Genomic DNA, 15,356 nt, shown 5'->3' with positions numbered 1-15,356 from the left:
CGAGGAGGCAGAACATAAAACAGCAGTTATTCAAACTTGCCCTCAGTTTGGTGATCCTAAAATGACAAAAGAATCAATTAAATGATTAAATAATGCACGCTTTCGAGCAAAGAAACCCTGTCACCCTTTTGTGTTAGAATATTCTGTTTTGTTGTGGTTGCAAACTGTGCTCCCCAATATTTGGTATTGATGCTGTTTTAAAAATTAAATGTTAAGGCTGGTCTGAATAGTCTAACAGCACTTCCTAGTGTTAAAATTAGTAAAACGGGTGGCCTTTTTTTCACAAAAGCTCAAAATGAACTGTGTGATGTTCATGATGTCATAAAGAAAGAAAAGGTGGAATTTGTGGCTCACTTCTGAAAGCAAGAATGTTTCCAAACAATGCCTGTGCAGTATATAATGTACTGGCCGTCTTTATGTCAGGAAACCTCCAATAAACCAAATAATCTCGTAACAGAATCTCCCTTGCATAATTCCACTTAGCATCACACATTATTTTTCATTTTGCCACATTTGAAAGCAGTATATATTGTAAAAGAGCTGCTGTGCTACTATTGGTCAATGTCACAGCTATGGTGTCTTTCAGTAGCTATGTGTAACACAGTCATTCCCACAAGCAACTTTGGCGGATTTGATTTGATTTAATAAGGCTTGGCATAGGCATAAACAAAGCTTGTCCAGGGCAATAATAATTTTAGGGTGAAGTTAATGAGAATTTTGGCACATTTTTTGGCAAAGCATTTCAGTGTTGATTGTTTCATTTCTATTTGTTTCATGAAATGTAATCAAAGATCACAGGAGAAGAATTGCACATGGCTGTGCAACAAAGCGGTGTTTAATGTCACTCCATGATTCAGCGCTTTTGAACAAATTGGATAAATCAGATTCAATTATCCATTCACAAAGACACGTGCTTGCTTCATTCTGAAATTAATCTGAGTAGATCAGATAAATACATGGATCACTTAAGACAGTCATTTGCAGCCACATACTGATGGCTCATTTTTATATAATAAAACGTTTTAATATATATGAAATCAAATTTTAGCTTACAAGAGTTAACAATGATATAAAATACAGTCTCAGAACTACTACATTATGGCCACTGAAAATGCTGAGTAGCTAGTAACTATTAAAGAACCCACAAAAAAATTGTCAACTCCTGAAAATGTAATATACTGTCATGCAAACTATTTACCCATTACATAGGGCTGGGTGATAAATGGATTTTATCTATTAACTCAAGTGTAAAGTTTACATCCATTTGTTTCGATAAAAATAATTTTTCACCCTAACAAGTGACACTCCTCTCTGGGTTCCCATAGTTCAACCCACATTATCATAGCAAAACACAAACAAAATGACAGATGAAACTCTTAGAAATGTTATGCTAAATCAGGGGTGGGCAAACTCAGTCCTGGAGGGCTGGTGTCCTGCACAGTTTAGCTCTAACACTTCTCAAACACTGAACATGCTAATCAGTGTCTTCAAGATCACTAGAAATCTATACGCAGATGTGTTTGATTAGAGTTGGAGCTAAACTGTGCAGAACACTGGCCCTCCAGGACTGAGTTTGCCCACCCCTGTGCTAAATACAACACGAACACACCTGCCAAAAAACAACATAATTCAGGGCTCTAAGTCTCTGTCAGATTCGCGCATTTGAAACAGCGTACCACACCTTTCTCTTGATGAGGATTAATGGGTAAGACATGGACAAGACACACATATGAAAGGAACTGTTAGCGATCTAATGTTGGAACTCAACACTTCTGTTTCTGGATAAATTGCGTGAACAAGTTTCTCTAAGTCTTCACTGGAAACAAAGCATCTGATTTTTGCACTGTTTTTGAGATGATAGTATGTGGATTTACTAACTGCTTTGACATGACTATTGTCAAAAACTAAACTCAGTTCTGAAACCAGTCACACCAAGAATCTTAACCTTAGTTTTTGTTGTTTGCCCCTTAGGCCCCGTTTACACTAGTGCGTTTTAGTTTGAAAACGCATAAGTTTTGCTACGGTTACGCCATCCGTTCACACTACGCCGGAGTTCTTGAGCGCCGAAAACTGAGCTTTTTGAAAACGCTGGAAAGGCCGTTTTTATTCTAAAACGCTGCTGCTCTGTCTCAGTGTGGATGGGGAAAGACGGAGACATCTGAAAACGGAGGCGGGGCTGCAAACGTTTGCCTATCTGATTGGGGCTTTTCCTCAATCTTAAGTAGCCCACACACAGTTCAGTCTCGCATCCTCTTCTTGTAAGTTCAGACTTCGCAAGTTTGATCAAGGCTGCAGTCTCCCCCTTCTCAGTTTGATATGGAAAACATACCGAGGACACGGGTAAATTTTCAAAGGGATCAGTGGACTTTATAACTTCATTCACATCACCTTGGCTACGTTGTTTCACTTTCTCAACAATAAAATGTAAACATGATATAAGGAACTGCCTATTTTCTTTTTAATATTAGCAACTTAACAGACAGCAGAAATGTTGAGGCGGCGTGCTGCATATATGAGCGTCATCTTCACTGTGTGGATATTTATAACAAAACAGAGCCGATAACAACTGCCTCCTTTCAATTTCAGTGAAAATACGAAACGCACCCTCTCTTTTGCTGAATATCAGTTTTAATAATCGATAATTATAAAAGTATAACATACAATAAGTTTATACATTGTAGGAAATAAAGGCAAGCGATCATTCAATGTACCTGGATTAATCATTAACTTTGCGCTTAACCAAAACATGTTACCCGTGAACAAGTAACTTAATAGATTCCAATGACCAAAGTCAGGAAATTGGCCTATGTCGTTAGATAAAGACAACAACATGAATGAAATATCACGGTTAGCAAATATAGTGAGATTAGATCCAGCGGGAGATGCGTGATGAGCAGTCCGACAAGCAGAGCTCTCATCTGGGTAGAAATGCTGGAGCGCTTGCCCGAGAGTGTGTGTGTGGTCACGTGATGTGCGTTTTCAGCGTTTTGGTGTGGACGGAGAGCTGATTAGAAACGCTGGGTAAAACGCGAGTGTGGACGCGGATCGTTTTCATTCTACAACGCCATTTTAAAACTAAAACGCACTAGTGTAAACGGGGCCTTAGTGTCAAGGTACGCATTCACCTTGAGAACAGCGGACAGGCGCAAATAAAAGCAATAAAATGTACCCCACTAACCTACACTGTAAAACCCAACAGTCATTTGAAAGATTTGAAAAGATTTTAACTTAAATCGTTTGTTGCGATCTGTTTCCTCAAATGGTTTGTTACCTCAACTTTGTGGGTTTTACAGTTTTACAATCACTTACTGTATATGAAATGAATAAACCTCTGAATGTCAGGAAAATACCCTAATTTTGAAAAAGGTCTCTTTTTAACAATAATTGTGACTTTACTTTTTACTGTAATTTTATGAAAAGGTTTAATTTATATTACTAAAAAAAAGTCTTGTATGCAATTGTAATTGGATCTTGTTCAATTTGATCCTTAAATGACTAGGAAGGTTCTTAAGGGAAAGTTTTTTTTTTCCTTTAGTATTTTTTACATCCTATAAATATATAATTATAATATGCTTATGCTTATTATAGAGGTTAATAACCTTCAATTTTTTTAGTGGGGGAAAAAAATTTATTTAAATCTTAAATAAATTTTTTTGTGAAAAAAATCTGGGATTTTTTAAAAAGACCATATCGCTCAACCAAACCATTATGAAATGTAAATATTGTATTATCCATTTCTTTGACACATATAGACTGAGTCCAAATAAAACTGAGACATTCCAAACCATTCAGAGGCTTGTTTTGTCACTGCCAGTTACTGTTGACCTGATGGGATCTGCCAGTCTTTATCATGGGAAAGTATAAAAGCACAATTATCTCTATTAAACAACCCGTTCTGTTCTCAAAGGCTGTCCCAAACATGAAAAGCTCCTGAAACAACCCTCCTTATCTAAATGGGGTTTGATCAGTACAGAAATAACCGAAAAACTGGCATTTTAGTCAACAGCAACTGAGTCACCGGCAATGTTGATGGAGAACCTGATCGAGATTAGGTAAGGTGGAGCAGATCTGCAACTACCTTATCTCTTCCGCTAATTTAGTCATGCAGCCAGCGTTCCAGAGCTCTAGCTCACCGTAATCAGGTAATTAAAGCTATTTGATCTAATGGCTCTCAGCTCCATTGCACAATTGTTTATTCCCTTAATCTTCCAGCTTATCTACCTTGTTGTTTTTATAAATCCTGAAGGAAAAAAATTGGGGAGATCCTGTTATTGTTTCCTGTCTCCACTAAGTATTTATTTGCACTTTTCTCCCAGTTAAAGGTTTGCATTCGTGTTGAACTTTTGAAAGTAGGTTTGATGAGAGAAGCGGATCCATCAGATCAACCTCTGAGCAGACAGTCAGTAACTAACCATCTTTGTCTTCTGTAAGTCATCAAGTTGTGTTTGTTGCCCGTGCCAAGAAACCTTCTAGGATTTGACAAAACCCACGGTCCCCTTTTCCTCCCAGAACTGGATGATCTTGGTAAATACAGAAATAAATAGAGAAACAACCTCAAACAAATAAATCCACTTTTAAAGACGCTCTGGCTTTAAACAAAGCAAAGGATCAGATGCGTCTTGAAGATGCCAAGTGAAAGGAGCCACAGGCTGTTGTTTGAAAAGATGGCTTCACTTTTGTTCCAGATTTCCTTTTGCTTCAGTTCTGTCTCCTCCTGTGTCAGATTTGCAGCAGAGATATGTCTTGAGATTTAGGCTACAGCTCAGAGCTCGAGTTATAACATGGTGTAGCATCATTTGAATAACTAGCGCCCGAAGAGTAGGTCTTTGCTCTTCATTTATCATAAATTAAAGACATATTTGTGCAAGATAAATAAGTATAAAACACTCCAGATGGCTCATGCCCTGCTCAGTTTTGTTTAAAATATCAAAAATTTAAATATAATTACAAAATTATTTTACTAAATTAGTTAAATAAAGTTACCTTGACTACTGACTGATCAGAAGTAATGTAGATGTAGTAAATTACTAAAATAATGTACAGTGCTCAGCATAATTGAGTACACCCCATTTTGAAAATTAATATTTGTATCCATTTCTCGGTGAATATAGAGGATGTATTTTGGTGCATTTGAACGAAACAGATTTATTAAACAGATAATTTTATTAAAATAATATTTTAGTCAATAAACATATTTAGAAATTGAAAGATAATACAATTAAATTCAAGCAAAATATTGCCAAAAAATGACAACCTACACAATTTTAACTAAATTTTTCCATTGTTTGCTTCTCTTGATTTTTCCTCTTTTTTTAAATTTGTATTTAATTTTTTTTTCTATAACATATAACTTTGGGTTTACTAGTTTTTGGATTGTTATCGTAGGTTAGTTTATTAGATAAGCTCCAGATTCGGTTTCAGTACTGACTAATCTAGAGTATAACCACAACTATAATATTGTATAGCTTCCTATTAAAATATGAATTTAAAAGATAGATTTGTGAGGGGTGTAATTATATATGCTGAACATGTATGTATGATATATATATATATATATATATATATATATATATATATATATATATATATATATATATATATATATATATATATATATATATATATATATATATATATGATTAATTTATCTTGTTGATTGATTTATTTTGATAAATCAAAATAGAGATTACATTTTTTTAGACTTGCAAATAAGTAAAAAAGAAAGCAAGTTCATTTTCATTTTAAAATAAGAAAATAATAATGTTTCAAAATTAAAATGTTAAAAATTCATGCATAACCTTATCTATAAATCTATAAACAGCAAAGTTTTAAACAGAAATATTACTGTTCTTAATTTGCATCAGCAATTAGATTAAATATTTATTTATTTAGTTTTTATTGTATTTAAAAAAATGTTTGTATTTTTAATTAAACTTTAATTAAATTTGATTTCAAGCTAAACTGACAAAAATGAACTTAAAATGCTTGAAAACTGATCAAAAGTGACTTTTTGTTGTTTTTTTAACTCTCTATCATATATAATCCTAATATTCCTGAATAAAAATAGCTGGGTCTCCCCAAGTGTTCATGTTAGCACAGTAGTATGACTTCTGAAAGTGTAATGGCTAAAGAAAATTCAGATTTGCAGTATAGACTTTTTGTAAAACATTTAAAACAATCTGACCTAAACATTTTCAGCGGCCGCACACCGCATATATATAATAGTTATTAGTCACATTACTTACAATATTTTGATTTGTACATCTACAGTAACAAAAACCCCTGTCAGAGGAGAGATTAAAAGCACATGAACTTTCTTTCTCAAGTCATAATCTGCTTCTTTTGGTCTTCTGTGTCCCCTTAATATGATTAATAACATGTGGAGTTGTTATCAAAACATCATGTTCCTAATAAGCATCATATCACAAGACTACCAGTGAAACAACAGCAAGTCAGAGGATTGGCTCTTTAGTTTGTCTCCAAGACCCCCGAGGCACAGCAATTTCACTTCTTGGCATGGGCCAGGGATTTCAACCCAAACAATGCCCCAAAGGCTCACTCATTTATGGGGATGAGATCAACTCAAAAACAACTACGGGAGTGTGGGGGGGTGGGGGGAGCCTATAGCGCTTTATGACTCATTACATAAGCACTTAGCGACATGAATATTCCTCAAATACCTGGCATTGCAGAATGTAATCTGCTTACGACGACAGGACTGGATGTGCCCGGCTTGTGTGGCAGGTGTTTCTGCATTAGCTTCTGTTACAAAAGATTACGGAGGCAGTGATGGCAATCTTGGCTGTGGAAGAGAGGAGGGGAAAAACGTTTTAGAAATGGCTTAATCCAAGGGCTAGATTACCCACAAGGTACCGGCTAGGTAGACATCAAAGGCCGTCCCAGCCCACTCAGTGATATTGAAATGAAAACGTGTTCCCGCTAAGCTTGAATGCAAAGCGTCGCCGGAGGTTGTCAGCTCGGTTTCGGGAGAAGAGAGGCAATAGAAGAGCAATCCTATTCACTCTACTCATGACACTGTTTGGCTGCGCACTTTGCTTCTGTGCTTATCGCTTTGTTGGGCTGAAAGATGCGATGGAATTTTCGGAATCTTTTGAATTAGCTTTATTTTTTGTTACCATGTGAAATGGCGCAAGGAATTGCATCCTTTACCATTTACCTGTTTTCAACTGCAGAATGACGTTTTTTTCTCAAATTGTTGCATCATCTTCTGTATTTCGCAAATTGTGATAAAAAAATCTTGTCATCCCCTTTGCAATGTTTCATTTACCTGTTTTCTGACAAACTGACATCAAGGCACTAATTTGTGGCAGGATACAACATCTCATCTCCTTTCTGGCCTTGTATTTCAAACACATTCAAAGGCTGAGCACTTGGACCTTTTTTGGCAGTTGTGGTCGGTTCACATGACCAGAAGGTCCTTGCCAATTTCAGTCAAAATCCCCCTAACAATGGCGCTCTCTGACAACGCTCAGGTTGTTATCTACAAGTGCCCTTAGACTTGTGTTGCTTGCAGAATGGCTCTTTGGAAAAAGCGCATGAATCACTTGCTCTGTTAACTTACACCGTCCACACTGCCCCCTTTACTATTTCGAAGGTCGCGTAAAACCCCCCTGAAGCCCTGAACCATGTCATCCGTCACTGCTAGCCTGAATTGCTGGGTCTCATGCTGCTGGGAGAAATGCCACTGTTAAATGACTACGGAGACTCATAGACGCTTACTGTCAGGCTAATCAGCTATAATCGCTGCACAGTAGTTAATTGACAAAGGTCACGCCTAGGTTACGCACTGCTACTGCTAATGGTTATAAATTGACTTCTTAGAGCATGTCTCGTGTTTGATGTCACCAATACATCACTACAATGTGCTTGTTCTAATCAGTTGTAGTGCACACATCTATGTCATCATGTACACTATGATCATCATTATGTACAGAGTTTAATTAATAAAAGGTGTAACAATAGATAGATAGATTTCTGAATATACATGTACTGCTGTGAAGATATTTCATTTTAGTTAACCCAGATCAGCTGATTTCACTAAACAGAAATGTGTAAAGCCAGAGTATAATATGTGTAAGTTAATAACATATATAGGTTAATAAACTATTAATGGCTAAATAATTAATAGGCATAAACTAAACTAATTTTCCTACATTTTTAGATGTAATTATTGCTTTTACTAAGACAAAAGTGAATCTACTGTTCCTAAAGAGTGATAATGGCAAATCACAAGCCCTGGCCCTCAGTAAATTGAACTAAACCGAACCGAACCTTACCCTACACCACATGTACTACATGTGCAACACAGGCTTATTGTGGATATGTACCCCTATCTACATTTATGGAGAACGCAAATTATGTAGCCAGAGGTACGTCTGGCTGCATTTTGTCTTTAAAACCAATGCTACCGTAAGGCAGTATGTTGGCGGACTTGGGACGTGGAGCAGAGTTGACCACGATTGCAGAGCTCAAGTATGGAGAACGGTTTCAGAAACCAGATAAAAAAAGAATGAAATACCAAAAGGCTAAAAACGTGGTGAAATCATGTGGCCATGATGGCTTTTCTTTTTTTAGGTTGCTTTTGAAAACGCTATCAGTTGGAAAGAGACGGTTGGGTCAGTTGGTTAGTCATTCAGTCGACAGCAAGCTGGCCTGGTCAGCTGAAGTGTATATCGCAAATATTTTACGAGAGAAGAGGACGAATTTGTGATAACCAAAAAGCATACACAGCAGCCTCTGGTGCATTTGCAAAAACAAAAACTGTGTGCAGATGCACCTTAAGTTATGCATTTCGCTGTTCGCAGAAATGTAGACCTGGGTAAATATCCGCAAGGAGCCTGGGTTGACAATGTGGCTTTAATACAGTGAAATGAACAAGAACCATGGCACTGGTGTATTTTTACACTATATGTATTAATAAACACCGAATTCAACAATTTACAAACGACAATAGAATTAGTGCTATTATAAAGACTTAATTTCTTTCTCTTCTTCTTCTTCTTCTTCTTCTTCTTCTTATTATTATTATTATTATTGTTGTTGTTGTTGTTGTTGTTGTTGTTGTTGTTAGTAGTAGTAGTAATAGTAGTTGTTGTTGTAATAGTATTGGTGTGAAATATTACAATGCCTATTTTAATTTGATTGTTTTACAATACAATATTCCATTTTACAGTTGTTGACTTAGTTCCCCTGCTCTGAAGTTCAAAATCTGTTGTTTTCAAAATTTATAATGATATAATAGCAGTTATTTTAATAATATAATAACTGTTATTTTGAATTGTAGTAATAATAATTACAACATTACTGCTTAATTTTATTTTCGATCACATAAACTCAGCCTTGTTAAGATTTCAAAAAAAACAAAAATCAAATTTAAAACCTATTTTCTGACATATTTATTACTGTACGCACATAAATGAGTTTGTAAAGCCTGGGGCATTAGTATGCAGAAAGCTTTAGTGAAAGAGGTGAAAGAGGTGCATTACAGTGTTTAGTTTACTTCCATCATGCAACTCATCTGAGACCTGCAACCTTTCTCTGCGTCCAGCCAGCCGACTCATTCAGACAGGAGAATTTGTAAGCCCTCTCTGCTGTATTTGTTTAGTTTGCCATTTCACTTTAACTTGTCCCACGAGAGAGCGTTTCAGAAAAATGTAAAGCTTGTGGGACGTTTTTGTATTCCCATCTTGAAAGCTGATAGTAACTTTAGACTAAGTTCTTTGTCTCTGCCTTTTTAAAGTTTATGGCTGATTTGTTTAGAAATAACACACCAAGAAAGTAACTGCTTTGATCTTTTGTGTGTGTGTGTGTGTGTGTGTGTGTGTGTGTGTGTGTGTGTGTGTGTGTGTGTGTGTGTGTGTGTGTGTGTGTGTGTGTGTGTGTGTGTGTGTGTGTGTGTGTGTGTGTGTGTGAACTACAAGGCTGTACTGTAGGATATGCATATGTGTGTGAGATAACTGCATAGTAAGGCTTCTAATGTGTTTTTAATTCTTTTAGTTAATTATTGAAAATTCATGTCACAGTGGCACAGTGGGTAGCATGATTGCCTCACAGCAAGAAGGATAATGGTTCAAGTCTCGGCTGGGTCAGTTGACATTTCTGTGTGGAGTTTGCATGTTCTCCCCATGTTCGCGCGGGTTTCCTCCGGGTGCTCCAGTTTTCAAAGACACGCAGTTTAGATAAATTGGGTAAGCTAAACTGCCTGTAGTTTATGAGTGTGTATGGGTGTTTCCTAACAATGAGTTGCAGCTGGAAGGGCATCCACTTCGTAAAACTTATGCTGGATAAGTTGGCGATTCATTCCAGTGTGGCGACCCTAGAATAATAAAGGAACTGAGCCAAAAAGAAAATAAATGAATGTATTTTTTTTTTTTTTAATTCACGCTAACACCATTTGGGCTATTTTGTCAAACAATCTATTGACTCAGGCCAGGGTATGTACAAACATAATGTACTAAAATGAAAAATTTCTGAAAAGCTAAATGCAGACAACTATCCTATCAAATCAATCCAATTCATCAATCTATAAAAATGACTTAAAATTTATTATTATGCATGCAAGGTTAATAGTTGACTACGTTTTTGTGTAAAGAAAGCAATGTGTTTGTGCATTAGAGATGCATGGATCATCTGTAACGTTACTCGAATCCGCGGCTTCATACTAATCATCCACCTGCCACCCACCAGCACATATAATTTTATCTGTTATATATACCCGCACCAGACCTGCACCTGATCGTCACTTTAATAATTCTAATTAATTGTTTAAAGCATGATGATACATCGGCATGGATCGTTTCTTATTAACAGCAGATTCAGTGAGCTAATTTGCACATCTCTGATAGTAAATTAATATGCTAATCTTAAACTGTTTTAAATAAACATTTATTTATAAAAACAAAAGTTTGTCTTTACTACACTTAACTTCCAGTGGTATTTTTTTGCTGTTCTGATGAATGTAACTTAGCTTTGACTTGAAGGGCTTTTCGATTTAGCACTCATGATGTTTTATATTTGAGGTACCGGCCTTGTGGCTTATGGTACATATTCTTATTGTACATATTCTTATGGTACATATTCTTATGGTACATATTCTTGTGGCTTATGGTACAGTTCTGTTTCACCTCCATTTCTCCTTTAACAAATGGACCACCACAAGGGTAATTTTTTTTTAAATTAGCGTGCTGTTTGTCTGATGAAAATGCAATTAAAACACATTCTTATGTGTTTTAAACACAAATGTGTTTAAAAAATACGAAGCAAAAGTCATTAGTAATGAAGCACAATTAATCATAATAATTTTTTTTATTACCCGACCCGCCTAACCTGCGGATTATCCGCAGCAACCATAGATATAACCACCAGCCACGCATTACTATTGTGCATATGTTCATCATTATTTTTTTACTTCTCTAGCGCTTTTACAATGTAGATTGTGTCAAAGCAGCTTAACATTAAAGTTCTAGTAAATTAAAACCGTGTCAGTCCAGTTTTTAGAGTTGAAGTTCAGTTCAGTGTGGTTTCATTTTTACTGCTGGAAGTCCAAACACTGAAGAGCAAATCCATCAATGTGCACCTCCACAAGTCCTAAACCAAGCAAGCCAGTGGTGACAGTGGCAAAAAAAAAAAAAACTTAACCAATTGACAAAAGTGAAAGAAAAAAACTACAAAAAAACCGAGCTCAGTTGGGCATGGCCATTTCTCTTCTGGCTAAAATTCTTGTGTAGAGCTTCATATAGTCCATGAAACCCATAATCACTGTAAAGCTATTAACATTATTCTTCAATGCAGATGTGCACTCGTTTTTGCAATTGTTTTAGAACAGAGATACCCAAACTGGGGCCCGCGGGCCAAAGTTGGCTCACAGTAACCTTTGATTTGCCCATCCTATCTGAAAAGAGAAGAAGAATGATGGGGAATTTCCTTGTTATGCCTTTAACAGAGATTGTCATTTCTAATTTAACATAACTGTTGTTTTTTTAACTGTTGATCTACAAAAAAAGCAAACTTAAATGAAATGTTTTAATTATATATTGTGAATAAATCAGATTTTTTTTTTAAATGTAATACAGTCACTTGATGGATAGCGGACATTGCAGAAGCCATCAGCAAGCGAATTAAGGCAAAGTGTATTTTTTAGAGTTATAAATGAGATTGTTTAGGTTTTTTTATTGTAAGATGTTAATTCTAAAATGTATAAAAATGTATAATTAATACAATTAAAGTATTTTAAATGTAATAAATTATAATATTAGTTAAATTATATAATAAATTAGAAAATGAATTATATATAATAATGAATATATAAAATAAACAAATTAGGAAATTACATTGACAACTTTACAGTTCAGTATATTTCCCCTCGGCCCACCACCCTTAATCAAGTTTAGTTTTTGGCTCTTCTTAAAAAAAACAAACAAGTGTGTTCGTGATTATGAAGCAGACTAGCCACAAAGCAGAATAATATAATACGAAAATATCAGTTTCCTGCTTTCGGTGGGTCGTTTTTTAGGAAACTGCCTTATACAGCCATTGGTTTAAAAAGGTTTTTAAAAAAATTGCTAAAAATGGTATAGAGTAATTCCTGTACATGACATGCCATGTCTGGGTAGAAATCAAAATAAGTTGTGAATTTTGATGAATTTGATACTTGTAGCTTTGTTTTATGTCAGTCTTTATTCTAATGTATTTTTAAACCCATTCATTTGACATGAAAACATTCAGAAAAGAGTATTTTTCTTTCAAATTGATCAATCCAATTCCAGTCTTTGCCTTTTACCTATATCATCTGCAGATGAGTGTAGTATGCATAATATAACTGTACTTTATTACAAACAACACAGAAATGCAACTATGTCTACATCTATTGACAAGAGTGCAGTGGTTTAAAAGCTAGCAGAGGTTGACTGTGGTGTTGACGCTCTCTCTGTGGTGTGAAGGGCTACAGATATCGACTGGTCAGATATTAAAGCTTCAGCAGGTGTCCTGTAGCACTGTAGAGACGGACCCTGAGTGAATGCATCAAATTGATCGCGCAGATAAAAAGGCCCCTCGTTGTGCATCAATAATGCATTCTCTTTATCTGGGTCACTATATGTCCCAGGAAGAGCAGTCGCACTACATTTCCACATGAGCCACGCAATCATGTACATGAACTGGTAAATCTAGATTCTGACACAATTTACCTTGAATGCATTGATAAAAGCGTGTGTATCAGCACTGGGTCTCAAACGAACACTAAGTTAGCAAAATATAGTAAAGAATTACAGGTTTATTACTGTTTATATTTTAATATATGTAAAAAAAAAAAAAAAAAAAAAGCTGAAGAACCTGAATTTTTAGCATTGTTACTCCAGTCTTCCTTCAGAAATCATTCCTAGATGCTGTATGGTGCTCAAGATTCATTCTTTTGTATTTTCAGCGTTGAATATTTATTTTTTACAGCTCACAGATGGACAAAAGATTCAAAATAATTTTTTTTTTTTTTTTTTTTTTGGAATTTTAATATAATTTGTTGAAAATAATTTGTAACATTTTAAATATATTTCCTGTTATGTTTAATCCAACCCAGGCTCATTCTAAATAATGTACCTCTATATACATTTCTGGAGACCGTCAAATATGTCCCAGGATCAAAATGTTTTTCATAAATATACCACAGGCTGCTGTGTATGCCTTTTTAGATCTCAAATTTCTCTCGCGATTGCCATTTGCGCCTGCTGTTCTCACGTAAACCCACCTGAGGCCGCTGTCAAATGACAGACTGACTAACCAATCAACTGACCCACCCTCCTCCTTCCCTAAACCCAACCAATTGTATTGATTGACCCATCCAACCTCTTCCCAAAGCCCAACTGACAATTTTCAAAATCAATCCAAAAAAAGAAAAGCCTTCGTCTGATTTTTACAATGTTTTTTAGATTTTACCACATTCTCAACCCGTTAGTCCCTTGTTTATAAAATTTTTAGATTCTGTTTTAGTCTTCTGGACGCTCTCTTTGAACCATTCTTCACTAGACTCGAACCCCGTCATTGTGGTCAACTCCTCTCTGCATCTCAAGTCCGCTGGTGTACATGGCGAGCTAACGGGACGAACTGTTAAAAGTGGAAAATCCATCCATACAAAGGTAAGCGGTCAGCTCGTAAGCACGAAAAGAAACAGTGTCATACCACACCATAGCATTTATTTTAAAAATTAAATGCAGCCATACAAAGCTCTGGCTACATAATTCGCAATATCTAGAAACATATACAGGGCTACATTTTCAGTATGAGCTTATGTTGTATTAATCAATTTGTATGGTAATAAAAAAATGGTTTAAAAAAATCCACCCACTGTTTTATAATTCCCCAAAAATCAGTGTCTGAAAACTCGCAACTCCAAATTTCCCCCTACTGTGACATCACAGGTCTCGTAAATTATTAGTGACTGTGAGAATGAATTATTGTGTTTTTATAATAATAATAATAATAATAATAATAATAATAATAATAGCTTTATTAAAAATTGCTTTTTCCAAAAAAAATTATTCATAAACATTTAAACCTGCATATAATTTTCATTTTGGACACCTGCAGCTCCATATACATTTCAGAATTGCATAGAGTTTTTATTTTTTTATTTTATCTATTGACAGCCCTGCAAGAATAATGTGTTAATAAATTATTAAGACAAAGGGATCAAAAAGCTTAAATGTGTCTGTGTTCCTTCAGCAGTAAAACTAACTAGTGAAGAAGTGATCAAAATGTGTGTGTCTGTATTTGTGTGTGTGTGTGTGTGTGTGTGTGTGTGTGTGTGTGTGTGTGTGTGTGTGTGTGTGTGTGTGTGTGTGTGTGTGTGTGTGTGTGTGTGTGTTGAGGCCTACATGTTGCTGCATTTATGAGTTTACGTTAAACTAGGTGAAAGTGTGGCATATCGATAACCTCCCTTTGTGAGCATCGATTGGGTTATGAATGACGAGCAGCGGGGTGCATCCCCTTTAAATGCCCGACAATGGCCACTTAGCCTTCCTTTGGGAAGGTGTGTGACAAAGAAATAATTGCGAACAAAAAAGCATCTTGTCACACCTGGAGGTACAATGTTGTTCTTTCTCACAGGAGCTCCACGTCAATAACCCACATAAAAGAGAATGTAAAAACACTCCCGCTGCTATAAATGACTTTTGGCATCCCATAATTTAAACTCTCTGTGCTTCGCTGTCAGGTGTATCATGTTAATTCCACATTCGTGTGTATGATGAGCTCCTTTCTCCACTTTTCTTCCTTTCTTTTACACTATATGCATTTTTTCTAGACCAAAAGCTAGTGACTTTTTTCATTTAAAAAAAACAGAAAAA

At 35.7% G+C, this 15,356-nt stretch overlaps 1 protein-coding gene across 12 annotated transcripts in view; it reads right to left on the bottom strand.

Moving 5' to 3' along the window:
* Positions 1–15,356, bottom strand: part of zeb2a (zinc finger E-box binding homeobox 2a) — a 264,051-nt gene that overhangs the window by 191,307 nt on the left and 57,388 nt on the right. For 4 of the 12 annotated variants that reach the window (XM_087265739.1, XM_087265745.1, XM_087265736.1 and 1 more), the window contains exon 3: positions 6,681–6,802. The exons of the other annotated variants lie outside the window; for them this stretch is intronic. The gene's annotated coding sequence lies outside the window, so the exon portion shown is untranslated. The remainder of the gene's footprint in view (positions 1–6,680; positions 6,803–15,356) is intronic. 12 annotated transcript variants of the gene reach the window in all.

The sequence above is a fragment of the Danio rerio genome, chromosome 9, assembly GCF_052040795.2.
Source record: "Danio rerio strain M-AB ecotype USA chromosome 9, GRCz13ab, whole genome shotgun sequence".
NCBI classification, from domain to species: Eukaryota; Metazoa; Chordata; class Actinopteri; order Cypriniformes; family Danionidae; genus Danio; species Danio rerio.
Note: the sequence above shows the minus strand (reverse complement) of the source record. Positions and strands in the feature narration are given on the sequence as shown.